This window comes from Pan troglodytes, chromosome 9, assembly GCF_028858775.2.
Source record: "Pan troglodytes isolate AG18354 chromosome 9, NHGRI_mPanTro3-v2.0_pri, whole genome shotgun sequence".
NCBI classification, from domain to species: domain Eukaryota; kingdom Metazoa; phylum Chordata; class Mammalia; order Primates; family Hominidae; genus Pan; species Pan troglodytes.
Genome location: NC_072407.2, coordinates 82,097,793 through 82,124,988, shown reverse-complemented (window position 1 = coordinate 82,124,988; position 27,196 = coordinate 82,097,793). Strand labels below are relative to the sequence as shown.

The window sequence follows — 27,196 nt, the reverse complement described above, 5'->3', positions numbered from 1 at the left end:
AGTAGGACCTGCTGAGTGAGACTGCTTGGCTCCCTGGTTTCAGCCCCTTTTCCAGGGGAGTGGATGGTTATCCTGTCTCATTGGAGTTCCAGGCACCGCTGGAGTATGAAAAAAAAAAAATCCCTGCCGCTCAGTGTCTGCCCATACAGTTGCCCAGTTTTGTGCTTGAAACCCAGGGTCCTGGGCCCCTAGGTGCTTCATTATAGCTAAAGATCTTTTCTGATGTTGAACCAAAGTTTATTCCTTATATACTATGTTCATCTGCCCTCTGGAACATCACAGAATAAATTGACTTTCTCTTCCCCTGCCTTTAGCTGTTGGAGGGTATTAGTCATAGTCAGGATAATGTAGCAGCTGACAAACTCTCATAAAGAAGAAGTGGACCTGTGGAGGCAGCACAGCGTGTGGCTGTGGACACACATTTTGGCACAAGATAAAGCTGGGTTTGAATCCCATCTCTTGCACTCTTTGTAATCATGGTCAAGTCCTATCAGTTTCTGATCTTTTTCCCCTCCTTGGGTGTAAAATGAACAATCTAAATTAAAAATGTGAATGGAGTCTCTCCCTCCTAGTGGCATTTGCTATGAGGATAAACAGGTGATGCTGATGAGAACTCAGCAAGCTGGAGAGCTCAGCCTTTTAGAGAATAATTGCCATGTAACAGTAGCTGTCCTGTCGCTCCTGAGTATTTTCTTCTCCAAGGTAAATGATGTATGTAGGGACCCTTTCAACAGCATGGCAAGTCTTCCTCTTTTCTGCTCACCCTACTCCGATCAGGCCCCAGTTTGTCTGTGTTCTATAAGGTGATGCTTATTAGTTAACATGTAACTTTCTTTTTTATTTGAAAGGACCAAATAATAACAGCTCACAGTTTTAAGTCTTCTAAGTGCTAAGAACAGCTTAAACTCATCACATATATTATCTCTTCTCATCTTCATAATATTTCTATGAGATGAATGCTATCATTATCATCTCCATTTTACAGATGAGGAAACTGAGTCTCAGAAGGGTTTTGTAATGTGCTCAAGGTCACATAGGTAGGTAAGATTAGAGCTGGGATTTGCACCCAGGCAGGATGGCTCTAGTAGTGATACTCTTAACCCACAGGTTGTAAAGCATTACAGAGCAACCTAGGGCTTTGAGAGCAGGAGACTCACCTTGGACTCTCATTCTGAATGTGGCTCATCATTATTTCCTATTATATTTTTGATCTTCCCCAAATCTCCAATACTCTGTGTTTTTCATGATTTGACCTATCTTCCTCAAGAATACTAAATCAGGCCAGGCGCGGTGGCTCACACCTGTAATCCCAGCACTTTGAGAGGCTGAGGCGGGTGGATCACCTAAGCTCAGGAGTTGGAGACCACCCTGGGCAACATGGTGAAACCCTGTTTCTACTAAAATACAAAAAATTAGCTGGGCGTGGTGGCATGGGCCTGTAGTCCCAGCTACTCGGGAGGCTGAGGCACGAGAATCACTTGAGCCCAGGAGGCGGAGGTTGCAATGAGTTGAGATAGCGCCACTGCACTGGTTACCAAGTGAGACTCCCTCTCAAAACAAACAAACAAACAAACAAACAAAGCATACGTAATCAGTTCCCACTAATATGAGCAAATTGCCTTTGTTGAGCCTGTTTTCCCATCTGTAGAATGGAGATAAAAGTGTATATACAACAAGGCTGTTATGAAAACTTAATGGAGTTATTCAATCAAAGCGTCTAAATCAGTATTTACATATTTGAACAATTACATATTTCTGTTCCCTTTTCTCACTGCATTAAGAGAGAATGATTGAGCAGAATAATTAGATTGTACTATGACATTTTATAAACTGTACAAAGGAAATGGATGTGTTGTGGTGGAAGTCTGGGAGGCCAGGTAGGGCTTCCCAGATTGAGAGGAATTTTATCTGGGTGCTGAAGAATGAATAGGAGTTATTCAGACAGCAGGGGGAGGAAGAAGGCCTAGACACAGTCACCTGGGAATAGTAATAGAAAAAGTGTGAAGAATACAGATATTGGCTTGTTTATCCATCTTGTTCATCTGTTTCTCTTAGAAAAATTAAACCTCCCATCACTTGTCTTTTTCTGCTAATTTTTGTGTAATATACCAGCAAAGTGATGAAAACAAAACAATTGAAACAAATACCTCTGCAAAACACCATCCCAATGCATTGAGTGCTTTCCTTTTTTTATTTTTTAATCATTAACAAAATTCCATCAAACTTTATCTTTCTATTAATCAGTTATTATTGTTAAAAATTTAGTTTCTTTTTTAATGCTTACTACAGCTCATTTCACTTCATTAACTATTACTTTTACATACTGTGTTTACATTTTTTAAATTAAAAAAAATTCAAGGATAAACTATCTTGAAAGATGATTTAAAGTTACCAAGTTGTTACGTATGTAGACTTTGAATAAAATACCTGGATTTGAATTGCAGCAGTGTAAGTATTATCTTTGTCACCCTATGTAATTTATTTGAACTCTGTCCCAATTTTGTTTTTTGGATTTTTTCCTGCTAAATGGAGATTAGCAGTAACTGCTTCATGTTTATTGTCATGAAAATTAAATGAAATCCATATAAAGCAGTGAGCCTAGTGCCAAGCTACTAATGTTGCTTATCATTATTAGTGTATAATACCTATCAACTTTTACATAAATGTAAATATATGTGTGTATGTGTATATATATATATAATTTATTCTTAGCTAGGATTTTTTTTCTCATCCAGGAACAAAAATACTAGTTTCATTTTTTACTCTAGGCTTTTTATGTTTATCTTTCAATAAGTGTCTTATAGAATCACAGTGCTATAAAACGTTTTCATTAATTTGTCTAATTTGCTGAATGCCCACTTTGTCCTGAACTCTAGGCACCTAGGAAGCTTATGGTCTGGAGGGAGAAACAGACAGATAAGCATAGGATGACAATGCAATGTTATAATGACTACCAACAAGGGCTACACGAGGCTCTGTAGGACTCAGAACCCAAATGCTTCACTGTGGTCCACTAGATCATGATTATTGTGGCCCCAGACCATTTCTCCAACTGCTTCCACTGAGCCCCACCCCAACTCCACCTCCTCTTTGTTATTCTTCCCCAGCTATACATGCTTTCATCCGGTCCCCTTTCTTCTGGTTCCCATGCTCCTGTTGTGTCTTGAGCTCTGGGCACATGCTCCTGTTGCTTCCAGGAACCCCTCCCCCATTCTCACATATTGCCTTCTTCTCATCCTTCATCTTAGCTTAAATGTCATTTCCTCAGAGAGCTCCTATGCCATCCACTGGCCTGTTTCCCTCAATTTTCTCCACCCAGTCACCCTCATTTTTTTCTTCTCAGGGCCCTTCAAGTGTGTACTTGTACCTTACTGTCTTTAAGCTGTAAGCTTCATGAAAGCAGAGACCATGTCTTGTGTTCATCACTGTTCATACAACACCTAAAGTATCTGGAAGATAGAGAGGGCTCCATAAAATATATGTGCATAAGATAAACATCAAGGAAAGTCATAGATGTCTTGGTTAATCTGAACAGATGAGGAAGAGTTTACCAGGGAGACAAGGAGAAATTAATGGTTTAAGTATCACAATTTGAATGCAAGCATACACATTTGAAAGACATTCATATCTCGGTTCAAATCTAAGCCTCGCTATTTACCAGCTATATGTACTTGGGAAGATCATCTTGATTTTATGGCCCACATCATCTTTATTTGTGAAATCGAGGCAATAACACCTAATTGTGGGATTGTTGTGAGGAGTAGACCTAAGATTTCAAGGTATGTAGAATACAAAAATAAATAGTATCATTGTGTGTTTATTCAGACATAATCAGGAGAATCAGAAATTGAATGTACTGGAAATATTTCAGCACAGTTGCTCCTCACGTCTCAGTCTGAGAGTGAGAGACAGTGGTCTGACCTGAAACACTGAGGTGCTGTGAGGAAAATTGAATTGTTGCAAAGTCTTTGGAAGTACAAAGTGCCTACAGCAAGTTTTGAAGGTCAAAATTTACAGTTTGTCTTTCACGGTATCCAGAGGATGTAAAAATAATGGTTACTCCTTATTTCAGGTACTAGTCTACATCTGTACATATAGTAGCTCATTTAATCTTAACAACTCCACAAAGTGTTATTTCCTTGATTCTACAGATGAGGACACTGAGACACAGAGATGTTAAGAAACTTGTTCAACATCACAGAGCTAGTAAATGACAGAGCTGACTGTTCAAGGCAAGCAGTGTGTCAATGGCAGTACTTAACATGCACTCTGTACTGCCTGTGTGTGGCAGAAAGCCCTGTGGAATGGGAATATGACATACATAGGTTCAAATCCTTCCTCCACTGCTTACTAGTTTTGTGGCCTTGGACAAGGTTTTTAATCTTTCTGAGCCTCTGCTTCCTCATTAGAAAGATGGAAAATAACGACGTCTACTTTGAATGGGGTTGCGACATTTAAATAAGCCAGCATATGTAAGGTGCCAAGCTTGTAGCTGCTGTTCAGTAGTAGGGGGCTAATATGACTACTAACAGCAGTACTAAAATCCACTAGTTGGTCTTGACATGGTTGAGATTTTACAAGCCTTGATGGCTTTTAATTGAGAAATATGCATCTGTGACAGGTAATCAATACGCTCATTTGGCAGCCAGGTTCCAGATGAAATAAAGCTAAATGATGATGCAATTAGAATATACAAACAAATCCCCTGCAGAAGCCAAATAGACTTGACTGCCTTCTCCATCCTAATCATGTTGCCGTGTTTGGAATGCATCTGGAAGTCATTTTTCTCGGTGAATCTGGACCCAACTAAATAAACAGAGCTTCTTTTCTTCGTTTGCTTTATCTGCTTTCTCCTTGGAGCACAGTTTCCCTCCACCCAAGGTGGGACAGTGCGTCAGCCGGACTCCCTAATGTGTGAAGGACATTGCAAACCTCACTGACAAACACTGTCCCTTGAAATTCACTTTGTCATTTATTTTCTCATTGTCAGACTGAATGACAAAAGCTGGCAATTTTAATGGGGAAATAGTTCAGGAGGCAGGTTCTCAACAATCCCTGAACAATCTTTTAAAAAATATCCTTCTATTCTTCTTTATTGGAGTTTGTGAATTATTAAGTGACAAGGCTGTCTTGCGGTTCACTCTCACATACACTAACCTTCTCCGACTTTTTCTTCCAGTACTCACGACTGCAGCTTATTAACTGTAAATTGCATCATGACTGCCATATGCCAGTGAAGATAATAAACGATGAACTTTGCTAAATTTTAGTTGTTCCTAGTTCAAATCCTAGAATTTTACTTATTAGTTCTATGACTTGGGCAAGTAATGTTAGTCCTAGTGCCTCAGTTTCTTCATGTATCAAAAGAGGGTGATTATAGTACCTGATATTTGGTTTGGTAGGAGGACTTAATGAGATATATGTAAGGCTCTGATACTGGCTGGGACATAATGAGCTTATAACACGTGATAGTTGTTATTATCACCCTAAATTTTGAGTCAGATTTCAGAAACAAGAGTAATTCCAGTCAGTTAACTTTCTGTTTGGTACCTTCTGGTAGGCTTGGGATACCACAAAGAATATGGACTTCGAAGATACTGAAACTTGTATGATACGAATTTTGGCTCCGCCACTTCTGAGTGACCTTGGGTGAATTACTCAATGTCTTTGAATTTCAGTTTCCCCATTGTAAGCTCTTTAAAAAATGTTTGTGAATATAAATGTCTCTTCACAGAAATTTGAAATTTTAGACTTAGCTAAAGCAAGCAAAATTGCTGTTAGAGTCCACAACTCTGACACATCCATGAAGATCTCAACACCAGCATGATCTAAAACTGCTTCCAAAGTAGCCAGTCATAGGACCAATAAACTGGGAAGGGCCTTTCGACATCATCTTGTCTGATGCATTCATTTTACAGAGAGAGAGAAAAAAAAAAACAAGGTTCAAAGGAATTCAGTGAGTCATCTAAGATGACACAGCTAGAAAAAATCTTCCCTCAAAAGAAGAACCCAGTTATACTGAAATGACCAATATTCTGTCCTAGTCTAGCAAAGCAAAACAAAAAAAAAATAAGTAAAATGGTGAATTCAAATTTAAAATAAAGGTTGAAGAAAAGGAAGGGGGAAAAAAGGAAGGAGGGAAGGAAGGAAAAGAGAAAGAAGGGAAGGAAAATCTAATGGAGTGTGTGGCATCATCTGGAGCACATGCTGGTCCCGTGGCTTCGAGTATGGTGAGGCCAGCAGGATGGGGCGCTGAAGAGAACAGGACAGGAGGTGAGGCTGCAAAGACACAAATCCCAGCTCCACCTCCCAGGAGCTGTGCAATCTGAACAAAGGAACCTAACTTTTCTACCCTTCAGTTTCCTAATATCACCTTCTCTGTATGGTTGTTGCGAGGACTAAAGAAATGACTGGTGGCCAGGCACAGTGGCTCACACCTGTAATCCCAGCAATTTGGGAGGCTGAGGCAAGTAGATCACTTGAGGTCAGGAGTTCAAGACCAGCCTGGCCAACATGGAGAAACCCTGTCTCTACAAAAATACAAAAAAATTAGCTGGGTGGGGTGGTGCATGCCTGTAATCCCAGCTGCTTGGGAGGCTGAGACAGGAGAATCACTTGAACCCAGGAGGCATAGGTTACAATGAGCCAAGATCATGCCATTGCACTCCAGCCTGCGTGACGGATCGAGACTTCATCTCAAAAAAAAAAAAAAAAAAAAAAGAGAAAGAAACGACTGGTATAAAATTATTAGTATGTAGGCAAGTATTAGTACTTGCTGTAGCACATAGGAAATATTCAATAAATTTAGCTGTTCTTATTAAATGTGAATTTGATTATCATTTCTTTTTTCCGCTTTTAAAATAGTTGTTTTGAAATCATTGTGATATTTTATGTTTTCTCAAACACCATGGAGCTAACACTGTGATAGGTATTGGAAGTAATAACGGAAGAAGGAAAGGGCTTGTGGGAGGGGGTGCTGGAAAGGAACCAACACTAAAATGTATGCAGTGCATACTATTTGTGGGACATTGTGTGGGAAGCTTTACATATTTTCTTCTACTTAATTCTTGTCAAAGGGCTATGGAGTAAGTATTAGTGGTCTCATTTTACTGATGAGGAAAATTAAACTCTGAGCAACTAAATAATTTGGCCAAAGCATTTTTGACACAAGAGACTCTTTTCTCTTTCTTCCATGATACAGTCCCTGACCAGCGTAAGTGCTTTGGATATAAGTCTAATTCTAAAAGCACCAGCCTATATTCTTAGAAATCTTTAAAACGAAGATCAGAAAAAAAAATGTCTATTACTGGTTTTCTTGGTTTTTAGGTAAACTACTGTGAGGAGCCCTCATTCATTTTCCGATTCCCTTTTTCCCTTCTCTAGACTGTGAATCACCAGATTTAAAAGCAGGCAATCTTGGAATTTATGTATTTTTCTGTGTTTTCTTATTTTCAGGATAAACAGTATTGCTGCTCTGAAGACAGCTTGAGTAACATTGTTCTTGGACATTGATGGACTTGTCTGATTAAGGTAATATATATACATACATATATATATGCATGCATACATGCACACACATAGTACAATTTTCTTATACTTTTTTTCTATGCTCAAGCATTGTGGTTTGCAGAAACATGTTGATGTGTAAGGTGGGAGGGGAAGAGCAATAACTGAGAAACTAGTGTCCTTTGTCTTTTGTCTTGAGGAAAATCCCGTGAGTTTGAAAGCAGCATTCTCAACAGATCTCTGACAGTAGGCTTCGTCAAAGTTGGTAGAGATGACCAGCATTAAACCCACTGATTGCTTTGGCTTAAGTGGATTGGTTTTCTTCTTTGTGAAGGACTTTCTTAATCTAAGACTATTTTTCCACTTTTTCTGAAGCATTCCTTTGTAAAAAATCAAATAACATAACAATGTTTCTTTGACAGAAAAAATAAGTTAATGGATAAAATTTTCTCATTTTACAACTTTCTTTCTCCAGTTTTCTCTTGAGGCTTTGAGACTGGCTGTTATTTGGCCTCCTACGTGCACCTGCCAATGACCAAATTAATAAAAAAGTAGTGAATAATGTTATTGGAAAGACTCAGAAATAGCTGACCATGCTTAGGTCATGATATATATTTTTTAATAGATTTGAATACTTTGTTCTGGTTTTCTGTTGCATTTGTATGCAGCAATCTAGTCATACTTTCTGTTCATAAAAATTATAACTAGTTCAGAGATTGGGATTAACTGTGTCTTTTTCAGTGGAACTTTGCAACGATCATGGTGTTCTAAGGAGCATGGTGTTCCATGATTTCCAGGTGTTCTGCCACCTGGATGACGTGCAGAACCACAATTAAGGGTCATAATTTCCATTTGTGATTCCAACATGTGGATAAAGTATTTATTATTGTTGATTGTATTTCTCAGAAGCTCTTTATTAGCAGTTCTCACATGTAAGAAGGCACATTGCTCAAGTTTACCAGATGGAGAGTTGAGGCTTGCAACATGATAACCTATAGATAATTGAAGCCTGATTAGGCACATGGTAAACTCAAGTCATTATAAGCTTGGTGAGTTTGCCATAATGCTCCAGAAGTTGCTTTCCCTTATGGGGAAACTGTCCTCAGTAAAAGGACAAATGGATGACCTGGTCCTCCTCTTATAAAACCAGGAGGCTAAAACCACTTCATGACCACTTGACTAGGTCTAGAAAAGAAACTGGAAAATTGATTAAAATATATATATTTATTGAGCAATTATTGTATGCTTTAGGAATAAGGTAAGAGGAGGCAGAGAGCCTCAGAGCTGATCTTTCAAATCAGAAGAGCCAGTTTATGGAAGGAGGGATTCAATATGTGAATCAGTGAGAAGCCTCCAAGGTAAGGTAATAGACTTGGGTAAGAGTTTTCCATCACAGAGATGTGGATGGTAAAATACATATCTGAATTCAGGGATCCAGTTTGCCTAGAAGGAAAGGGCAGAAATCAGGTTTTAAGAGGCTAGATAGAGAGAGAGAAATTTCATCAGGTAGCCAAACCATGGAGCTCCAAGCCAAAGTCCTTGAGAGTGGTCCAGGTATCAAGCAACATAGAGATCAAATATAAATTCTATTAAAGAAAGACCTTTAGTTTCCCTTTTCGTCCTATATATGTGGTCAGTGTTGTCACAAAGGTTTAAATTTGTAGCAATGGGACAGAGAGCTCTAGGAAGTTAGTGCTTAGGAATTTCAGCCAATGACCTGTTGCAAATGTGGAACTTATCAGAGTTTTGAGCAAGTGAGTTGCTCTTTATAGAACCCTTCCTTTTTTAAATTTTCTACCACTGAAATGGCTGTTGGTTGTGGTTCTGTAAATCAGTCCTAGCTGACACACTTAAGGGTAGCTTCTGCACAGTTCAGACAGGAACTGAGCTGCATCTCTTCCTGATCAACAAAATTAGGGAATTCATCTGCTACAAGCTGAGGCCAGCCCTGGGCCCCAATGCCAACAAACACAAGCCAGGATTCAATCACCTCTCAGCTGGCGCCAGGTGTCCCCAACCTTCAGTTGCATTTCTTGGCCTTGTCTGTCCACAGCATTGACTGAGGTGAACCTTCCTCACCCTGAGAAAACAAGGGGCCTTACAGAACTTTCTTTCTGGCTCTGCTCCCAAGAGACCTTCAAGCTCCTGAAATGCTGCATTTAAAGTTTTGCAACTCTTGCCCATGCCCATCTAAGAAAAGGCTTTTGGTTTTGCAGCCTGCAAGCAAAACTCTAAAATAAGACTATGGAAATAAAGCCAATTTACCACTCTCTCCCTACCAAGCACCACTTTTGTAAATAAGGAATAAAATAGCCCTATCCCCCCATATCCCACACCAGCTCTTCCTCCCCTCCTCCTGGCCCCCGCAGCTCCCTAGCAGGCAATCTCTTTACCCCAGAATTGTCAGGAAAGCACTGGCTGACAGGTCATGTTATTGCTTCTGATCGCATTGGTCACATTGTGTAACATCTTAACTCCTACCCTAATTCAGTAGATGCAGCTTGACAGGGTATAGCAGGGATGTGGTCTAGCTTCCCTGGAGCTGCATTTAAGACTCCTCTGCTGGGGACCCGCACAGCATTCAAAGCATTTTAGGGCATATTTCATGATCAAAATATGTGTAAGGGCAGCAGACTGTCCCTACCTATAGGGTTAGGTTCCAGGAAATGTCTGTGGCCATTCTTGTCTTCTTATTTAATGAAGGTTAAAGATCTTAAGTCAGTATAAGAAAAAAAGTATAAATGATATAAAATAAGTTTTAAGTCCTTAAAGGACTGAGGTTGCAGTGACCATCAGAAAGCATTTTCAATGCATTTTCATATTCAATAAAAGTGGTATACCAAGTCGAGAGAATGCCAATGACATTGTATACATCTCCAGTTTAAAATAAGAGGGTTGAACAAGTCAGTTCCACTTGTCATCCCTTGCCCAGGGGAAACTTTCAGCTTGCATATTTGTTTTACTTTATTGCAACAAGAGTACGCTAGGAGAAATGGAATTCCCTTCCATAGTATTGTGCTGTGGGTTCTATGCTAGGTTCTGCCGACAGAAAAATAAAAGAGATATGGTTGGTTCCCTGACCCCAAAGAATTCACAGCCTAGATGAGAAAAGAGAATGTACACAATGGTAACCCAGAGCAGAAGGCAGGTTGGAGAGAAAGGAGCTTAGAGTCAGGAGACCAGCAGATTGCTTCTGCAACATTCCAAATGAGAGGAGGAGGAGGGAGCAGGACACTCAACAAGGGCAGTGGTGACCGAAACGCAGAGAAAGGGACCAAGAGAGGACACATCTGAGTTAGGAGCACAGGGAAAGTATAGGTAAGGGGACAGCCAAGAATCTCGAAAAAAATCAAGGGTCTAAGAAAATAGCTTGAATCTTCCAGATTAAAATGATTGCATTTCTCCCCCTGCTAGACCAATTTTCAAGGAGTTTGAGTCCCTAGTAATTCGTTTTAGCACCTTTTAGACCATTTGTAATGATCAATAGCCTGGATTCTTTAAGAAACAAGCTACTGATGAAATTGACATTTTAAAATATTGTTTTATTTCTTTTCTTTTGCTTTTTGTCCCAAAGTGTCTTGGAAGTTAGAAGGGAAGTGTGAGTCATATGCTGCATAGCTGAGAAGGCTGGAGGTACTGATGCTGTTACCAGATGATAGGAAATCAGGTTATAAGCCCTATTTGCTTTCCAGTGTCTCCATGATGTGACATTAGGAGGTGATGGCTGCAGTTACCGGAGACATTTGTTCCAATGATGTTCATAAATATACTTTGTTAGGCAGTTATGTCGAATCAACCTCCCCTCTCTTCCCCTCTCTGAGAGCAGGCTGCCTTTCAGCTGTTTGATTTCTCTCCCTGAGATAGGACTGTGCTGACAGAGAATCTGGAACTCAGGTGTGAGACGGGAATGTGAAATCTAACTGCAGTATGTGCACAGGAGGAAAAGGCAAGCTGGGAGGTGAAGAAGGACACTGGGAGTACCCTAACTCTATATGGGAATATTTGCGTTTGAGCTGAATGATGAGCTGGCTGAGAAGCTGAATGATGAACCGGCTGAGGTGGGAAGGTAGTCATTCAAGGCTGGTAGGTGATGGGCAAATTGGCAAGTCTCTTTCCCTTCTGGGTTGGGGCCTTGTTTTTTGGATAGGTAGAGATGGTGGGTTTATTATTTTGGGGATTCATGAAGAGCTCTGGAGAAGAGGACACATAATGAGGTTAGATACTCCTAGCTGTGTGACAGCTCTCTGCGCTTCAGTTTCTCTGTCAGATAAGCATTTGGCTACTCACCTTGCAAAGTTGTTTTAAGATAAAATGAAACAACATGGCATGTGGTTAGCCCAGTTTCAGGTATCAACCTAGGGCATGACCCTCAAGGATGTCAGCTTCCTTCCGCAACCCTGTTCTCTCCTCCATAAAGACGGTGCAAGAGAGATAGCAGTTTTGTTACAATGCAAACAGGCTCAGTAATGAAACTTACCTCAGTGCATGAAAGTGCACTGTGGGATGTACATGGCTTCCTGGGGTATCTTGTTAAAATTTAGATTCTTATTTAGTACTTCTTGAGTAGGACCTGAGATTCTGCGTTTTTAACTTGCTCTCAGGTAATATGGATGTTGCTGATTCATGGACTGCACTTTGGCAGTAAGAACCTACCAGGGATGGAGCTGGCAGGAGGAAATGTCCTTGCAAAGGAATCTGGACAGTTAAAGGAACAGTGTCCAAGGTTATATCCAGATGAATCAGGCATGGGGTGGGCAGATTCCTGTGGCAAAGGAAATTCCATTCCATTTTTGAGGCAAGATTGTGGATGACACCAGTCTTGAAATGACCTCGAAGCAGGAGGCCCTGGATAATCATCCCATGTGTAAAACCTCAATGGCTCCTGACTGCCCTTGCGTTAAAATTCAAATTCCTCAGCATAACTACCATACCCATCATGATCGTGTTTCTCCACATGCTCTCTCCCTGTGCATTGTGTCTTTTTCTGCATTTGGCCATGTCTTTGCATGTGCTGATTCTTCTGCCTGGAAGGGTCTTTGCTCTTGGCTGCCTTGCCTACCTAACAAGCTCCTATTCACCTTTCAAATTTATTTTTAAAAACCAACTTCTCTGTAAGAGTTAAACATTCATAGCTTATATGTATACTAAAGTCTCTAACCATATTTCTGAGGATTGACGGACTCCAGGGCTGTCTATCTTCTCCCCACCCTGCCGCCGTAATCTGTGAGGTTCTTGAGAGTGGGGTCCTTGTTTAATTGTCTCTGTCTTCCTAGGACCTAGCACAGTGCTGGACAACCCCAGTCATTCAGTAAATTATAGTTAAATTGAAAAGAAGATTGGTTGGAGGAAACAGGATGGGTACGATTACAGCCTGCTCTAGGAGAGAACTTGTGAACATAGGGGGCTTTAACCAAAAAGTTGGAGGAGTAAACCAGGGAGGGCTTTCATCTGAAAGAAGGGATTGTGTACTCAGCAGAGTAAATTTGCATGCAGACTGTTGAATGCAGGTTGCAGGCATCCTAGATGAGAAGGGACCCCAGCCTTGTGGATTAACCTATTGCTGAGTAGAGTAGAGTGATGCTTTGTGATTTTCTGAAGTGCTTGTCATATGTACTACTGCTGAGCCCATTTTAACCCTTCAGGTTCTTTGCAGAAATAGGGTCCCTGTCTGTCCTCCAGGTCTCACTCCCACTTAGGGAAACATCTGAAGTAGCTAAGGCCAATACTGACTTATTGAAACCCTGATTGACAAATGTGACAGGAAAAAGTAAATTGGGTTCTGCCCAGTGATGGAGAACTTGAATTAAGAAAAGGAGAACAGGAGAGATACTACCTCACCTCCTACATGAATTCTACCCTCTGAGCCCAAAGCTGGCTTCTTCAGTCCCTCCTTCCTTTGGAGTCATTCTCTATAACTACCTTTTCAAATTTGCAATCTAAGTCTCTCTATTCTGAAGTTAATAGTTGCAAAAGTATTAAGAGCTTCCTGTATGTAAGGCCCTATACATAGTGTGTTGCTATGTCTATTTTGTCTAAGCAATTCATATTGACAATTGATGAAAAACACTTCTATACTGCCCAGGTGGGGAAATGGACCCTAGACATGAACCCTGGCCTTACCATTTACAAACTATGAGACTCTAGGCAATTCTCTGTGCCCTCAGATTCCTTATGCATAAAATGGAAATAACAATACCTCCTTCATGGAGTTTCTGGAAGGAGTAGACAAAATACTACATTTTATTCTGTTGCCTCTTTCTGAAAACTATGCTTATGTCAATAATATTATCTCAAACCTATATCATACATTGAAATATATTATTAAGTTACCATATAAAAATGTCTTGTTAGGGAACGAAAAGCTACAAATATCAATGCAATAGAAGGGACTACCCCAAAATAGACCTAAAATGTGTAACAGGATCTAAAGGCCAGTGACTTAACACATATGACGTGCATGGCATTTAAAATAAACCAATCAATTTACAAAAGACAGAGCAACGCTTTGATGAAACAAAGTCGCCAAAAGGGATATTAAACAAGCAATTCATTGGGGGAACAATGTGGCCAATAAGTATATCAAAGGCTTTTCAGCCTCACTTACTGTTATTATTTTCTATGTAACGAAGTTGATACTTAGAAGAGGGAAGTAACTTTCCAAAAGTCACTGTAAGAGTAGGTAGAAGAACCCAGCATGAACCTGGTTTCTCTTTCAGTTGCTTGTCTTTTAAAGAATGTATAAGTGGGAGCTGAACAATTAGAACACGTGGGAGGGGAGGGGAACGACCCACACCAGGGCCTGTTGGGGGTGGCGGTTGGGGAGGGAGAGCATCAGGATAAATAGCTAATGCTTGTGGGGCTTAATACCTAAGTGATGGGTTGATAGGTGCAGCAAACTACCATGGCACACGATTGCCTGTGTAACAAACCTGTACGTCCTACACATGTATCCCAAACTTAAAATTAATTGAATTAAATTTTAAAAATTCAGTTCTTTGTTATTTCTGCTTCTTTTGCTTTTCCAAATGTATTTTGCATTAAACTCTTTTTGGATTTTGAAAGGAAGACAAAGCAAAACAAAATTTAAATTCTCAGAATATTAATTGAAATTATAAAATGTAGACATTAAAATAGGAAATTGGGAAATTTAATAAAGATTTTCTTACTTGCACGTTCATCTCTTATTCTTTAAAATAATGTTTGTGGCCGGGTGTGGTGGCTCACACCTGTAATCCCAGCACTTCGGGAGGCAGAGGTGGGCAGATCACTTAAGGAATTCAAGATCAGCCTGGCCAACATGGAGAAACCCTGTCTCTACTAAAAATACAAAAATTAGCCAGGTGTGGTGGCACGTGCCTGTAATCCCATCTACTTGGGAGGCTGAGGCAGGAGAATACCTTGAACCCAAGAGACAGGGGTTGCAGTGAGCCAACATCACGCCATCACACTCCGGCCAGAGACCCTGTCTCAAAGAAATAAATAAATAACAATAAAATAAATAAAATAATGTTTGCGTTTACTACTTTTTCTATCCCAAGCAATATGTGGGGCACAAATGTGAGAAAAGTGAGCAGAATGTAACCCATGCCCTTAAGCACATTACCAATGCAGGGGGTAGAGACATATATAAATAAATAATTTTAACATTTGCTTTGTGTTTTTTTTTAATTATACTTTAAGTTCTAGGGTACACGTGCACAACGTGCAGATTTGTTACATATGTACACATGTGCCATGTTGGTGTGCTGCACCCGTTAACTCATCATTTACATTAGGTATATCTCCTAATGCTATTCCTCCCCCCCCACCCCACAACAGGCCCCGGTGTGTGATGTTCCCCATCCTGTGTCCAGGTGTTCTCATTGTTCAATTCCCACCTATGAGTGAGAACATGCAGTGCCTGGTTTTCAGTCCTTGCGATAGCTTGCTGAGAATGATGGTTTCCAGCTTTGTCCCTGTCCCTACAAAGGACATGAACTCATCATTTTTTATGGCTGCATAGTATTCCATGGTGTATATGTGCCACATTTTCTTAATCCAGTCTATTATTGATGGACATTTGGGTTGGTTCCAAGTCTTTGCTATTGTGAATAGTGCCGCAATAAACATACGTGTGCATGTGTCTTTATAGCAGCATGATTTATAATCCTTTGGGTGTATACCCAATAATGGGATGGCTGGGTCAAATGGTATTTCTAGTTCTAGATCCTTGAGGAATCACCACACTGTCTTCTACAATGGTTGAACTAGTTTTCAGTCCCACCAACAGTGTAAAAGTGTTCCTATTTCTCCACATCCTCTCTAGCACCTGTTTTTTCCTGACTTTTTAATGATCGCCATTCTAACTGGTGTGAGGTGGTATCTCATTGTGGTTTTGATTTGCTTTGTTTACTACAGCCAGTCATAGTAACGATTTTTACTAATTGTAGCAAACATTATCTGATTTATGAAATGCTCTCTGTGACTAATCATGGCATATGCACATGATAGAGAGTCACAACATTTTATATCTAAAACCCTTGGGACTTGATATTTCTTGTAATTCGGAATTTGAATAGTAATATAGTGCATAGTTGCGTATGTTACATAACAACTGCAGCAGGGTCTGGGGAAAAGCCCATAATCAAGCATATTAAAATATCTGCAGCAGGATAAACATTCACATTCAGATCTGTTTTTGCACCAAATGAGTGATGCAAAACATTCAGCTTTCAGAATATTTTGGATTTCAGAATTATAGACAAGTCTTATGGATCTATGATTTTTAAATTTTTAATATGTATCAATTTTATTTCTTCATCTGCCTTATTGCACCAGCTAGACCTACTTAAATAATATTAAACAAGGGTTGGCACAGTAGGCAAACTTGTTTTATCCCTAATTTGCAGATCTGCATCTCATGTCCCCTAATAAAAAGTTATTTGGTTGGAGCTTTAGAATAGGAATATTCATCAAATTAAGAAAGAATTATTTTATTCCAACTTGAAAAATGAAAATTACTAAGTTTTATCAAATGCAGTTAGGGAATATTGAAATAATCATCTACTTTTTTATTACTAGCCTGCTGATAAACTTCTATCGCATTACTCAATTTCCTTATATTGAAACTGGGCATGTTCCTGTTGGATTATTGAATCAGTAATATTAGCTTTTTAAGCTCTAATCTGAAGTAGTTAGTTGAAGGTTTTGAATCTATATTTATAGTTTAGGTTATTTGTTTTCTTTTTTGCGTAATATTTTATCACCTTTGGGGATCTGAATCAAATCTGTCTTGTGAAACAAATTGGATAGTTTTCCCATCTTCTACTCTCCAGAACATATTATAATAAATATATGTATGTATTTCTTGAATGCTTGAGTTTAATCACTGTTAAATCTCTCAAGATCTATGATCTTTCAGGCAAACAGTTCTTTAAGAGCTTTCTGCAATTCTTCCTCAGTTATTGGTCTGTTCTCATTTTCTATTTCTTCTGTAACTTTCAAAACTAGATTCTCTGTTATCAGATTGGGAAGATTAGAAATTAAAGGAGGAGGTGTTTTTAACCTGCCCAGCTGTGAATGCATATGTCTTTGCATCACTGAATTTATAACAGTTTTTATTTGCTCCTCTAATTGACTTTTTTTTTTTTAACATGGTACTTCATTGTAAGAGATTTGATTTGGGCACAAATATTCATCAGTTTATCTTTCACTTTGGTGTCTTTGAAATGATGTCTTAAAGAACAACTAGATTTTGAGAAAATCATGTCTAAAAGAACTTGAGAGATTATTTGGTATAGTCTACTGATGCTAGAAATGGTGAAACTGAGGTCTCAGCTGGTGAAATAATTTACATGTTATAGTGTCAAGAACAAAACCAAGCTCAGCCCGGCTAATGGAGTGTCATTTTAAAATAAGCACAGCTATGAAACAGGTTACGTATATTTCTCTTCCTTGCTGGCCTCAGAACTTTGCCTACTCTTGACTCCCAAGTATTATATCCCACATGTGAGTTGGTGCATAGTACATGATGGTGTCCAGAAGCCTAATGGATGTGGCGGCCAGTCTTTCCACTCCAGTTTATGTCATCAAATCAATAATTTCTTCAATGCCAGCAGGCTATAGAAGGAAAGACAAGAGCAAGTCCCAGGAACTATCAATGACTTTCATTCTTCCTCCAGTTTATGTCTGCTCTTACTCATTGTGAAGCATTGCCTGAAGCCTAGTTGAGGGTTTTACCTATTAATTTTATTATTCATAATTAAAATTACGAAAATACCAAACAATAAAGCTTTGACTTAAAGGAGTAGGAACTGTATTATGCCAAGGTAAAGATTGATCTAATCGATTTTGAGGATGGCTGTTTTTGTTACACTGGATGTTCAGTGCCTGCCATCCTGTAAACTAACCATGACATCATGTTATGGTGAAAGCAAATGTGGGTTCTGAGACTTATCCTCGCTTTTATCAATAAACAAGGAAGGCACTTAACTGTGTGAATGCCAGGCCTAGAAAATCATTCAGTGAGTCATCTGATTCTTTCTCCGAGAGCTGGACTTACTGAAGCTTCTGTTGTTTTCATAGCATCCATGTGAGACCTGATTAGAAAACTTTTGTACTTTTAAGTTTTTCTGGGAGTACAAATTGTTTTGCCTGGTCCTTCATGCATAACAAATAAACACAAAATAATTAAATACATGATGCTGAAGAACAGGAATAGAGGTGCTGATTCCTTGTCCTGGGGATCTGGGGTAGCACAATTAGGCAGGCCAAGGCTTGAAAGGGCAGAGTGATTATCTGGAGGATACAAGAGAAAAGAGCCAGTAGGTGAGTGTAAGGAAGTCCTCCCTGGAAAATGCAAGGGATTGAAGTTTTTAAGTTTGATTTGCCATTAGTTTTAAGTGCTGCACCCAGCATAGGAAATGGGGAACAAAGCCAATGATATCTACAGAAGCAGAGAGTCAGTTAAAAAACAAAACAAACAATATAGAAAGTTAATAGGTGAGATATCTGTGTAAAATTACATAATGAGTGTAAAGCACTTAGGACAGGACCTGATAGACTGCTCAGGAAATGCTGGCTATTATTAGAACAGATTTTTAAATGTCCATCTCTTCCTTTAAAGCTGGGTGTCCAATGTATTGGCTTCCCTGGGCCACATTGAAAGAAGAATTATTTTGGGCCACACATTAAATACACTAACAATAGCTGATAGGCTAAAAAATAATAATAATAAAAAATCTCATAATGTTTTAAAAAAGTTTATGAATTTATGTAGAGGCATATTCAAAGCCATCCTGGGCCACAGGTTGGACAAGCTTGCTTTAAAGCTTAAAAACCCCTACAGTCTCTTCTTTTCCATCATCAAATCCTGTCAGATAATACCTTCAAAGTATTTTCCAAATCTGGTCAATTCTTACTTCTTCCAGAATTCCTTCTCCAAACTATCATCATCTTTTCAAAATCGATGTCCCTTTTTCCACCACTGGCTGCTGCAGTGCATCCCTCACCCAGAAAATCAGTTCAAGATGCTGGCTCACATGTTCTCCCATGGCTGCCCAGGTCACGGAGAAGCTTTCACGTACTTGTACCATGACCTGAAGGCTCTCTCATGATCTCACTCCTGGCCACCTTTCTAACTTCATCTCCTACCACCTTCTCTTATTTACTCTACTTTTCTTGTAGCTCTTAAAGAAAACCAAACTAGTTCCTACTCCAGGCCTTTTACACTAGCTATGTCCTCTTCCAGACATGTTTGTGTATCATATTGTCCCATAGTCCGGACTGTTCTAGTCTTCAAGATTTTATTCAAACAGAAGCTTCTTAGAGAAGATTACTCTGAGGTCTTATCCCAAATTCTATCTTCTGTGCATTCTCTATGCCTTTGCTGCTTTCTGTTTTCTTCACAGTGTATGTCTTTTCACCTTGGGAATTTATTATAAATTTATGTAGTTGCTAGTTTGTAGCTTCTCTCTCTTAGAGAATGTAAACTACATGAGGGCAGAGACTTGATCTATCTCATTTACAGTTGTATCCTCCAGGAATCAGAATAGTGGCATAAAGTAGGGAACTCAACAATTAGTTTTGAATGAATAAAAAAAAGATATTTCTAAGAATGAATGTTTGTATTTGGGATAGCATGCCAAATACAACACAATAAAATAAGCAGATGAAAGTGTGATGGAGAAGAGAAAATAAATGTTGGCAAATAAAAATTAAGCTGTAGGGAGGGTTTTCCATGACGTTCATTTTATAGTCATGTTTTATACACTTGGTAGATGAGTCAGATACTTGACTTTGTCAATATTTATTGACAACCTACTATGTGCCAGGAATTTTTAAAGACGTAATTTTACACATGTGCACGTGCACAGACACACAGAAAATATAGTCTGCACATAATTATATATATAGTCTCTATATATGTATGTATGTCTATATATGTGTGTATGTGTGTGTGTGTGTGTATAATATATACACAAATCAACTCTGGTCAACCCTGAGGGGTTGATGTCATTCTCCCCTCTTTATTTATCAGCTAGAAAGACCAAAACTCAGAAAGGTGAGGTTACCTGTGTATTTAAATAATGGTGTAAATAATACCAAAGTTCAGGCTTTTCCACACTTATGTACACATTTTGAAAGGTTTTATTTATAGCTCCACTGCTTTCTAGATGTGTGATATTATTCAAATTAGTTGGCACCCTTGATTTTGTTTCATCATTTGTAATATGAAAGAAGCAGATTTAGTCTGCTTATTCCAAAAAGTTGCTTCCAATTTAGAGGAAGTAATGAATGTGAAACACTGAACATGGAGGTTCACTGTGCTCACCGTGACAGGGAGAAAAATCGATCTTCAGTGAGAACACATTGAGCTAATATGGAAAGAGAAGCAGAGAAGACAGATGATAAGAAGGTCTTGATGCTGGTTGAGTCTCCTCTGCATCCAGTCATTCCTGAAGCCAGCTCTAATTCTTCCCCCTCCACCACTGGTAAATAGGAAATTTTCCTCTTTGACTTAAACTAGCCATGTAGCTGCTGTTCACAACTGAAAGCCTCATAACTAACACAGAGCCCTGCATTGACCTCCTTGGAGCCTTGCTGATGCAGTTCTCACCATGTGAGGAGCCCTTTTATCAAAAGTATACCTGACTCTAATGCCTAGGAGTGTAATGTTGAAAAACACTGAGTTTCTGCTTCAAAAAAATTCCAATATTAGTCAGATATCAGACATTTCAAAGAGATATATGCATGTTACATATATGCAAAGTGTTGTGGGAAATCAGAAAAGAGGACATTATATTTGCAATGAGACCTGAAGAATAAGTAGGGATCCATACTATCTTCAATTTGATCATGCAGATTTCCTTTTAAATCAGCCACTTTCACATTTTTTAGAAATCTGGTCAAAGCTTTAGAGGGTATCTCTAGGGAAAAAAAAATCTCCGGCCAAATGGTTGTTAGACTCACAGATTAGAAGCATAACATACCTTCCAATGCCACTTGTCCATGAGTTTAGTTTTCACTACAATGTTTCTTTACTTACTGGAATTCATAGACATCTTGTAGAAATAGTATAGCCCTTTCCCCAGAAAAATGTGCACCTACAGAGTTTCTCATACAATGTCATGAGTGCTATGACCCCTAATTGAAATTCCCTGCCATGTAGAATCAGCTACTGACCCCTTCGTCTGGCCTCTTTGTGGGGTCAGGACCCCTCTGAATCCCACCCACAGGCAGGTACTAAGTGTTTTCTGCCATAAGAACCATGGCTGGCCTGGCTGGGCGCGGTGTCTCACGCCTGTAATCCCAGCACTTTGGGAGGCCCAGGCGGGTGGATCACGAGGTCAGGAGATCAAGACCATCCTGGCTAACACGGTGAAACCCCGTCTGTACTAAAAATACAAAAAAATTAGCCGGCCATGGTGGCGAGCGCCTGTGGTCCCAGCTACTCGGGAGGCTGAGGCAGGAGAATGGTGTGACCCAGGAGGCGGGGCTTGCAGTGAGCTGAGATTGCGCCACTGCACTCCAGCCTGGGCAACAGAGCAAGACTCCATCTCAAAAGAAAAAAACAAAAAGAACCATGGCAAAAATAAATGGTGACTTGTTAAACAGCTTTATCATACGATTTGCCTTCTATACTCTAATGTCTCAAAGTTATAACTGACTAGATGAAGCTCATGAGGAAAATAACCCATTTGACTTGGCTTATACTTCCAAGAGTGAGCTATTCTCCAAGAAGCCAGAATCTAGCTCAGAAGCCTCTCTCTCAAACAAATGTGAGTTATGCAACTTCTGTCTGTAGGGCACTGTGCATTTCCTCTCCACTGCTGCACAAGATGCTTCTTAGCCGTAGCTATTGAATTAATCAATCAAATTTCATTTTTATTACACCATTCTGGAAAATCCACTCGTACCCCTTTCCAGTAATACTGAAAAGAAAAATAATCCATACCACTCAATTAAGAATAAAACATATGTCTTCTTGATGATGTCTGAGTGGTGGCAATTCCAGTGGTCATTGTCTCTTGAAGTTACTCAGCATTAAAGCCAAGATAGACTACCAGGGTGTACCTGCAAGCAGATAAGTTTCATTACAACCACTAAAAGAAAAAAGAAATATTTATAAAATAAGGGGTCTCCAGTGACCCAGTATCTATAGCCAGAAGCAATAATAATAATATGCATTTAGTGAGCACTTTCCCTTCTAACTGTTCAAAGAGCTGCACCAACTAATATTTAATTCACCTCCACCACAGCCATCTGATTTATAACTTCTCCAGGGCCCGGGACTTGAGTAAAGAAGATTACCCAGGCAGTCAGCAATGGTCTTGGCTGCTTAAATAGCCAAGGTTATACATTTACTGGCATTACAAGAGAGGAATCCAGAATCTAGAATAAGGGAAGGGATGGATGTTTTTGCTTGTATAGAATCAGGCTCATTGTCAAGAGAGGAGTGCCCCAGAAGTAGAGAGCTCACCAAGAAGACTCCTGGGAGGTGTCACCCTGTAATAACCCAGCCATGGGTTGGCATTCTTAGCCTTATGGCTCCATAAACTCCACCTTGTTAATGGCCTGGAGTTGACGTAACTCAAGGGAATTGCCTGATCATAACCTAACTCATAATACACAAATTCAAATGAAATCAGACTACCTATCATTGTGTTCATCTAAAAGGCACAGATATTTCTTTGAGTGACTAAAGGGCAGTGTTTGCTCACGAGACATCTGCCTGGTTCTCTTGTACCAAAAAACAAACAAAACAAAACAAAAAGCAAAAAACTTGGGAACTAACATAGTGATGGATGAATATAGAATCAAAGACCACTTTTTTTGTGTTCCTTGAAGGCAATTAGAGACAGTTATTCTCCCTCTTTTCTTCCCTATTTCCTTTTTACTCTCCCTCTAATTTTGTTTCTCATATCTGTGGGTCTTTTGATATGAAATTTTCTCCACCTGTAATACTGCCTTTGCTTACATATGTGTATGTGTGTGCACATGCACGCACACACACACTTGTAAGCACACATATGCACACACATACACACACACACACACTTTGGCCAACACCTATCATTCCTTAAATGTCAGCTTCCTATTAAATAATATCTGAGGCCCTCATACCAGGTTAAGTTATATTATGTACTCCCACAGCACCAAACATTTCTCTCTTTTGTAGCATTTATCATGTGGCATTTTAGTTAACTTTTATTGTCCATAAGATTGTAAGTTCCATTTGGGCAGAGATGGGTAGCATCTGGTTCACCATCCTCTCCATAGCACCTAACAAGGTACCTGGCATATCTGATATATATTGAGCTCTTAACAGCAAGAATACAAATTATAGATAACATGTTTAAAGCATTCAGATGTGCCAGGCTCTAGCCTAAGAACTTTGCATGTATTATGTAATCTTCACAACTTGCATTTATGTACCATGGTCAGCATTTTCAAAAAAGGAAAATGAAAACTGCAAAGATGAAGTCACTTTCTTAGTTTGGGTACCTCAGAAACAAATTCTGAAAATAGGATTCAAGTGCAAGTAGTTTGAGAGATTTCTCAGGAAACGTCCATGGGGGAGTAGAGGAGTGAGACAGGAAAAGGAAAACAGCCAACAAAGGGTGCTTCGTCTAGTCAGATACCCCTGTGGGTAACTAGAACTCAATGCCATGAGGAAACGCCAGCAGCCAGCGCAGAACACTTACATGAGAGTTATCCCATCAGAAAAGCAAGGGAGATGGGGTATCTATATATCACCTTCCATCAGTCATTGGCTGAGATCTGCTAAGAATAGGTTTCGAGGGCATTATTCTCCAGCCCTCCAGCCTGCTGTGTGCATGCAGGCACAACAGGCTCCAGCCATCAGAGAGAGCACTGGAGGAGTTGGAAGGCAGGAGAAGCGCCCTTCTGTAAGAAGAACTAAGACATATAGGAAGATAGCAGCTGCCAAGGTACACACTCAAGTTTCATTTTTAATCAGGGACAACACTGGGATGGGAACCTGAGGCTATTTGACTCCAGAGTATACGTTTTTAATGACTATTTTCATACCTATAAGTTAAGTAAATGAATAAAAAGAAGGAAAAAGGAACAAAGAGAAGAAATAAAGATTATCAGGAAGAATTTTTCATGAGAGCTAAGATTAGCTCTGATGAAGCTTTTCTCTCCCCAAAGAGAAAATGCTTTTCTAGCAACTGGGGTGTTGATGCTTTCTGGGTTCAGTGTCTCTCTTCTTGGGGAGCATTGCACCGCTCTGTCAATTTTCTTTCTCTTTATACTTCCCCTGGTAAAGGAACCCCTCTGCTTTGGTGCTCTATGTTCTTCCTGGAGATATGATAATATGCTGATTTGGCTACAGTCAAGTCTTGACCTATCCTGGGAGCCGTGCTGTTTCTATGGTGATTGCCCATATATCAGCTGTCAGCTGTTATTCATTGATTTTCTTGGTCAAAAGCTCAGATTACTGAGGGCACTGTTTATGGTTGCCAGAAAGCCCTGTATCCTGCCCATATATTTCTTCTCTTCTATTCTCTTCCTCCCCTCATATTCATCATCTCATTCCATGCAGGCTTCAGAATTAGATTGCAGCCCCAAATTTAGTTAATCCATTTTATTGGTGAGATAATGGTGTCTCTCTCACAATGTGATAGCTGTGTCTTGAGAATAGTCATTTGTTAATTCAGTTCTTGTTAATCGAATCTTTTTGTAAAGCAAATAATCATGTCCTACAGGTCATCGTCTCAGTCACACCACTTAGCCAGTGCTTGTATACCATCTGTACATTTGTTTACTTGTGAAATGAAGCCTATGTCCAGCTCCACACATGTATATTGAGCACCTACTATGTGCCAGTCACTGTGGTTGTGACCAAGATGTGAATAGGATATTTTCCCTGTTTTTAAAGTCTGGTGGGAGAAACACATAAAAATGTGGCCAGGCACGGTGGCTCACGCCTGTAATCCCAGCACTTCGGGAGGCCAAGGCGGGTGGATCGCCTCAGGTCAGGAGTTCAAGACCAGCCTGACCAGCATGGAGAAACCCCAACTCTACTAAAAATACAAAATTAGCTGGGTGTAATGGTGCATGCCTGTAACCCCAGCTACTCCAGAGGCTGAGGCAGGAGAATTGCTTGAACCTGGGAGGCAGAGGTTGCAGTGAGCCAAGATTGCGCCATTGCACTCCAGCCTGGACAACAAGAGCAAAACTCCATCTCAAAAAATAAAAATGAAAATAAAATTAAAAAAATAAAAGTGTGATGTCAGTACCTGGTGATATGCAGTATCAAATAGTTAAGCATGAGTCATATAAAAAGGATGTACAAGATAAAACAGCCTAAAGCAAGGAAAGGAAGTCAGAGAGGTTACAAAGGGACATAATATCTGTGGTATTGGGTTGAAAAAACAATCCAGCTTGTAAAAAGCCTAAGGTGTGGGCATGAATATTTCTTTCAGGTAATTTCGAAAGGTCCCATTGGATCAAAAAGTGGAGTGGCAGGTGGGTGTGCTTATCATTCCCCATTTAGACTCCTCTCATGCTCCCTCCACCAGTGTCAGTTCAACCCTGTGCCTTGGGAGGCCCACTTCTCTGAACTGCCTTTGTAACTTGAGCTAATTCCTCACTGAGGAGCCTGGTGAGTTAAACCTGGACTCTTTTGCCAGGTGAGATAACTGAACTTGATTCTACAGGCCGGTTGCATGTCAAACTGTGTTCCATAAACTACTCAGATTAGAGTGGGGCAATGAATCAGGGAGCAGGGTGCACGCAAGTGCTAAACTCTGCCTCTGCTGAAGTAGCTGTGCTTACTGGTGCTTTAACATGAAATTTGTGAGGCAGAATTTGCTGAACAAATACCACTGGAAGGAAGGAAGGAAGGAAGGAAGGAGGGAAGAAGGGAGGGAGGGAGAGAAGGAGGGAGGGAGGGAGAGAAGGAGGGAGGGAGGGAGAGAAGGAGGGAGGGAGGGAGAGAAGGAGGGAGGGAGGGAGAGAAGGAGGGAGGGAGGGAGAGAAGGAAGGAGGGAGGAAGGAAGGAAAGAAGGAAGGGAGGGAGGGAGGGAAAGAAGGAAGGGAGGGAGGACGGGAGGGAGGGAGGAAGGAAGGAAGGAAGGAGAAGGGAAGGGAGGAAAAGAGAGAGGGCGGGAGAAAGAAGGATCTCATGGTAATTTGCAGACATAGAATTTGAAAAGTTTGATTCTAGGGAGTAAAATTATCTTGTATGTAATTTAGAAAACACCTTCTGGCATAAGAATAGAAAATGAAGTAAAGGAAGTGAAACTGAGAAAGGAAAATCAGTGAGGAGGCTATTGTGACAGACTTAGAAGAGGTGATGAGCCCTAATCTAGATTTGTATTTGTTGTTTTGGAGCGGAAAGATTGGAATCCAGGTACAATTAGGCGTACCATCAGCAGGATTTAGTGAGGGATTGGATTATGGAAAAATAATAATAACATGCACCCATAGGGTTGTTGGAAAGGTCATTTTTATGAATGTGTTTTAAACTGCAGAGAGTAGTGGAAAAATTAATTATGAGTATTATTTCAACTAGATCATATCTCTCTTTATTCCCAGATAGCGTTCTTTCCATGCACCCCTCCTATGATTCATTGTAAATTGAGCTTTTCACTAATTGGATTTGTGGAAAGCAATAGAGAATGCCATTTGGCTACTTCCTCTTTAGGGAGTGTTAATATTCAAATCTCCAGGTCATTATTTAGAATACCCAGTTCCAACAAGGGAAATTTAAAGTTTCATCTCATATTAATCTCTAAAGCAAGCTCTCCTTTGCCTCCAGATGAGCAAATATTTGAACTGGAGAAAGGATCTTTTCTGCGACTTACAACAAGTCTTTGACCAAATTATCCAATGGTGGTAGATTCTGATATCCTGAAGGGGCATATAAGAATATTGGCTTATACTCTATGTTATTAATGATAAGGAGCCTGATGATGAAGATGATAATGATAATGACTCTAATAATCATTATATTTACCATATTTTAATACCTATTGTGTGCCAGTAAATATGCTAAACACTTTCTGTACATTGTTTAATTTAATAATGCTCAATGTTATGATAATTTTACAGCTCAGAAAACTGAGGCTCAAAAATTTTAAGTAACCTAAATTGATTCAGTTGGTAAAATATAGAACAGAGATTTAATCCCAGCCCAGTTTTCCTTGTTCCACATCCCATGCTCCTTGTTCCTAGGCAGGTG

The 27,196-nt window shown here is 39.7% G+C and overlaps 1 protein-coding gene across 3 annotated transcripts in view; it reads left to right on the top strand.

Annotated features, from left to right (window-relative positions):
* Positions 1-27,196, top strand: part of TENM4 (teneurin transmembrane protein 4) — a 3,006,191-nt gene that overhangs the window by 1,559,163 nt on the left and 1,419,832 nt on the right. For all 3 annotated transcript variants that reach the window (XM_054661572.2, XM_063784373.1, XM_063784372.1), the window contains one exon: positions 7,456-7,530. The gene's annotated coding sequence lies outside the window, so the exon portion shown is untranslated. The remainder of the gene's footprint in view (positions 1-7,455; positions 7,531-27,196) is intronic.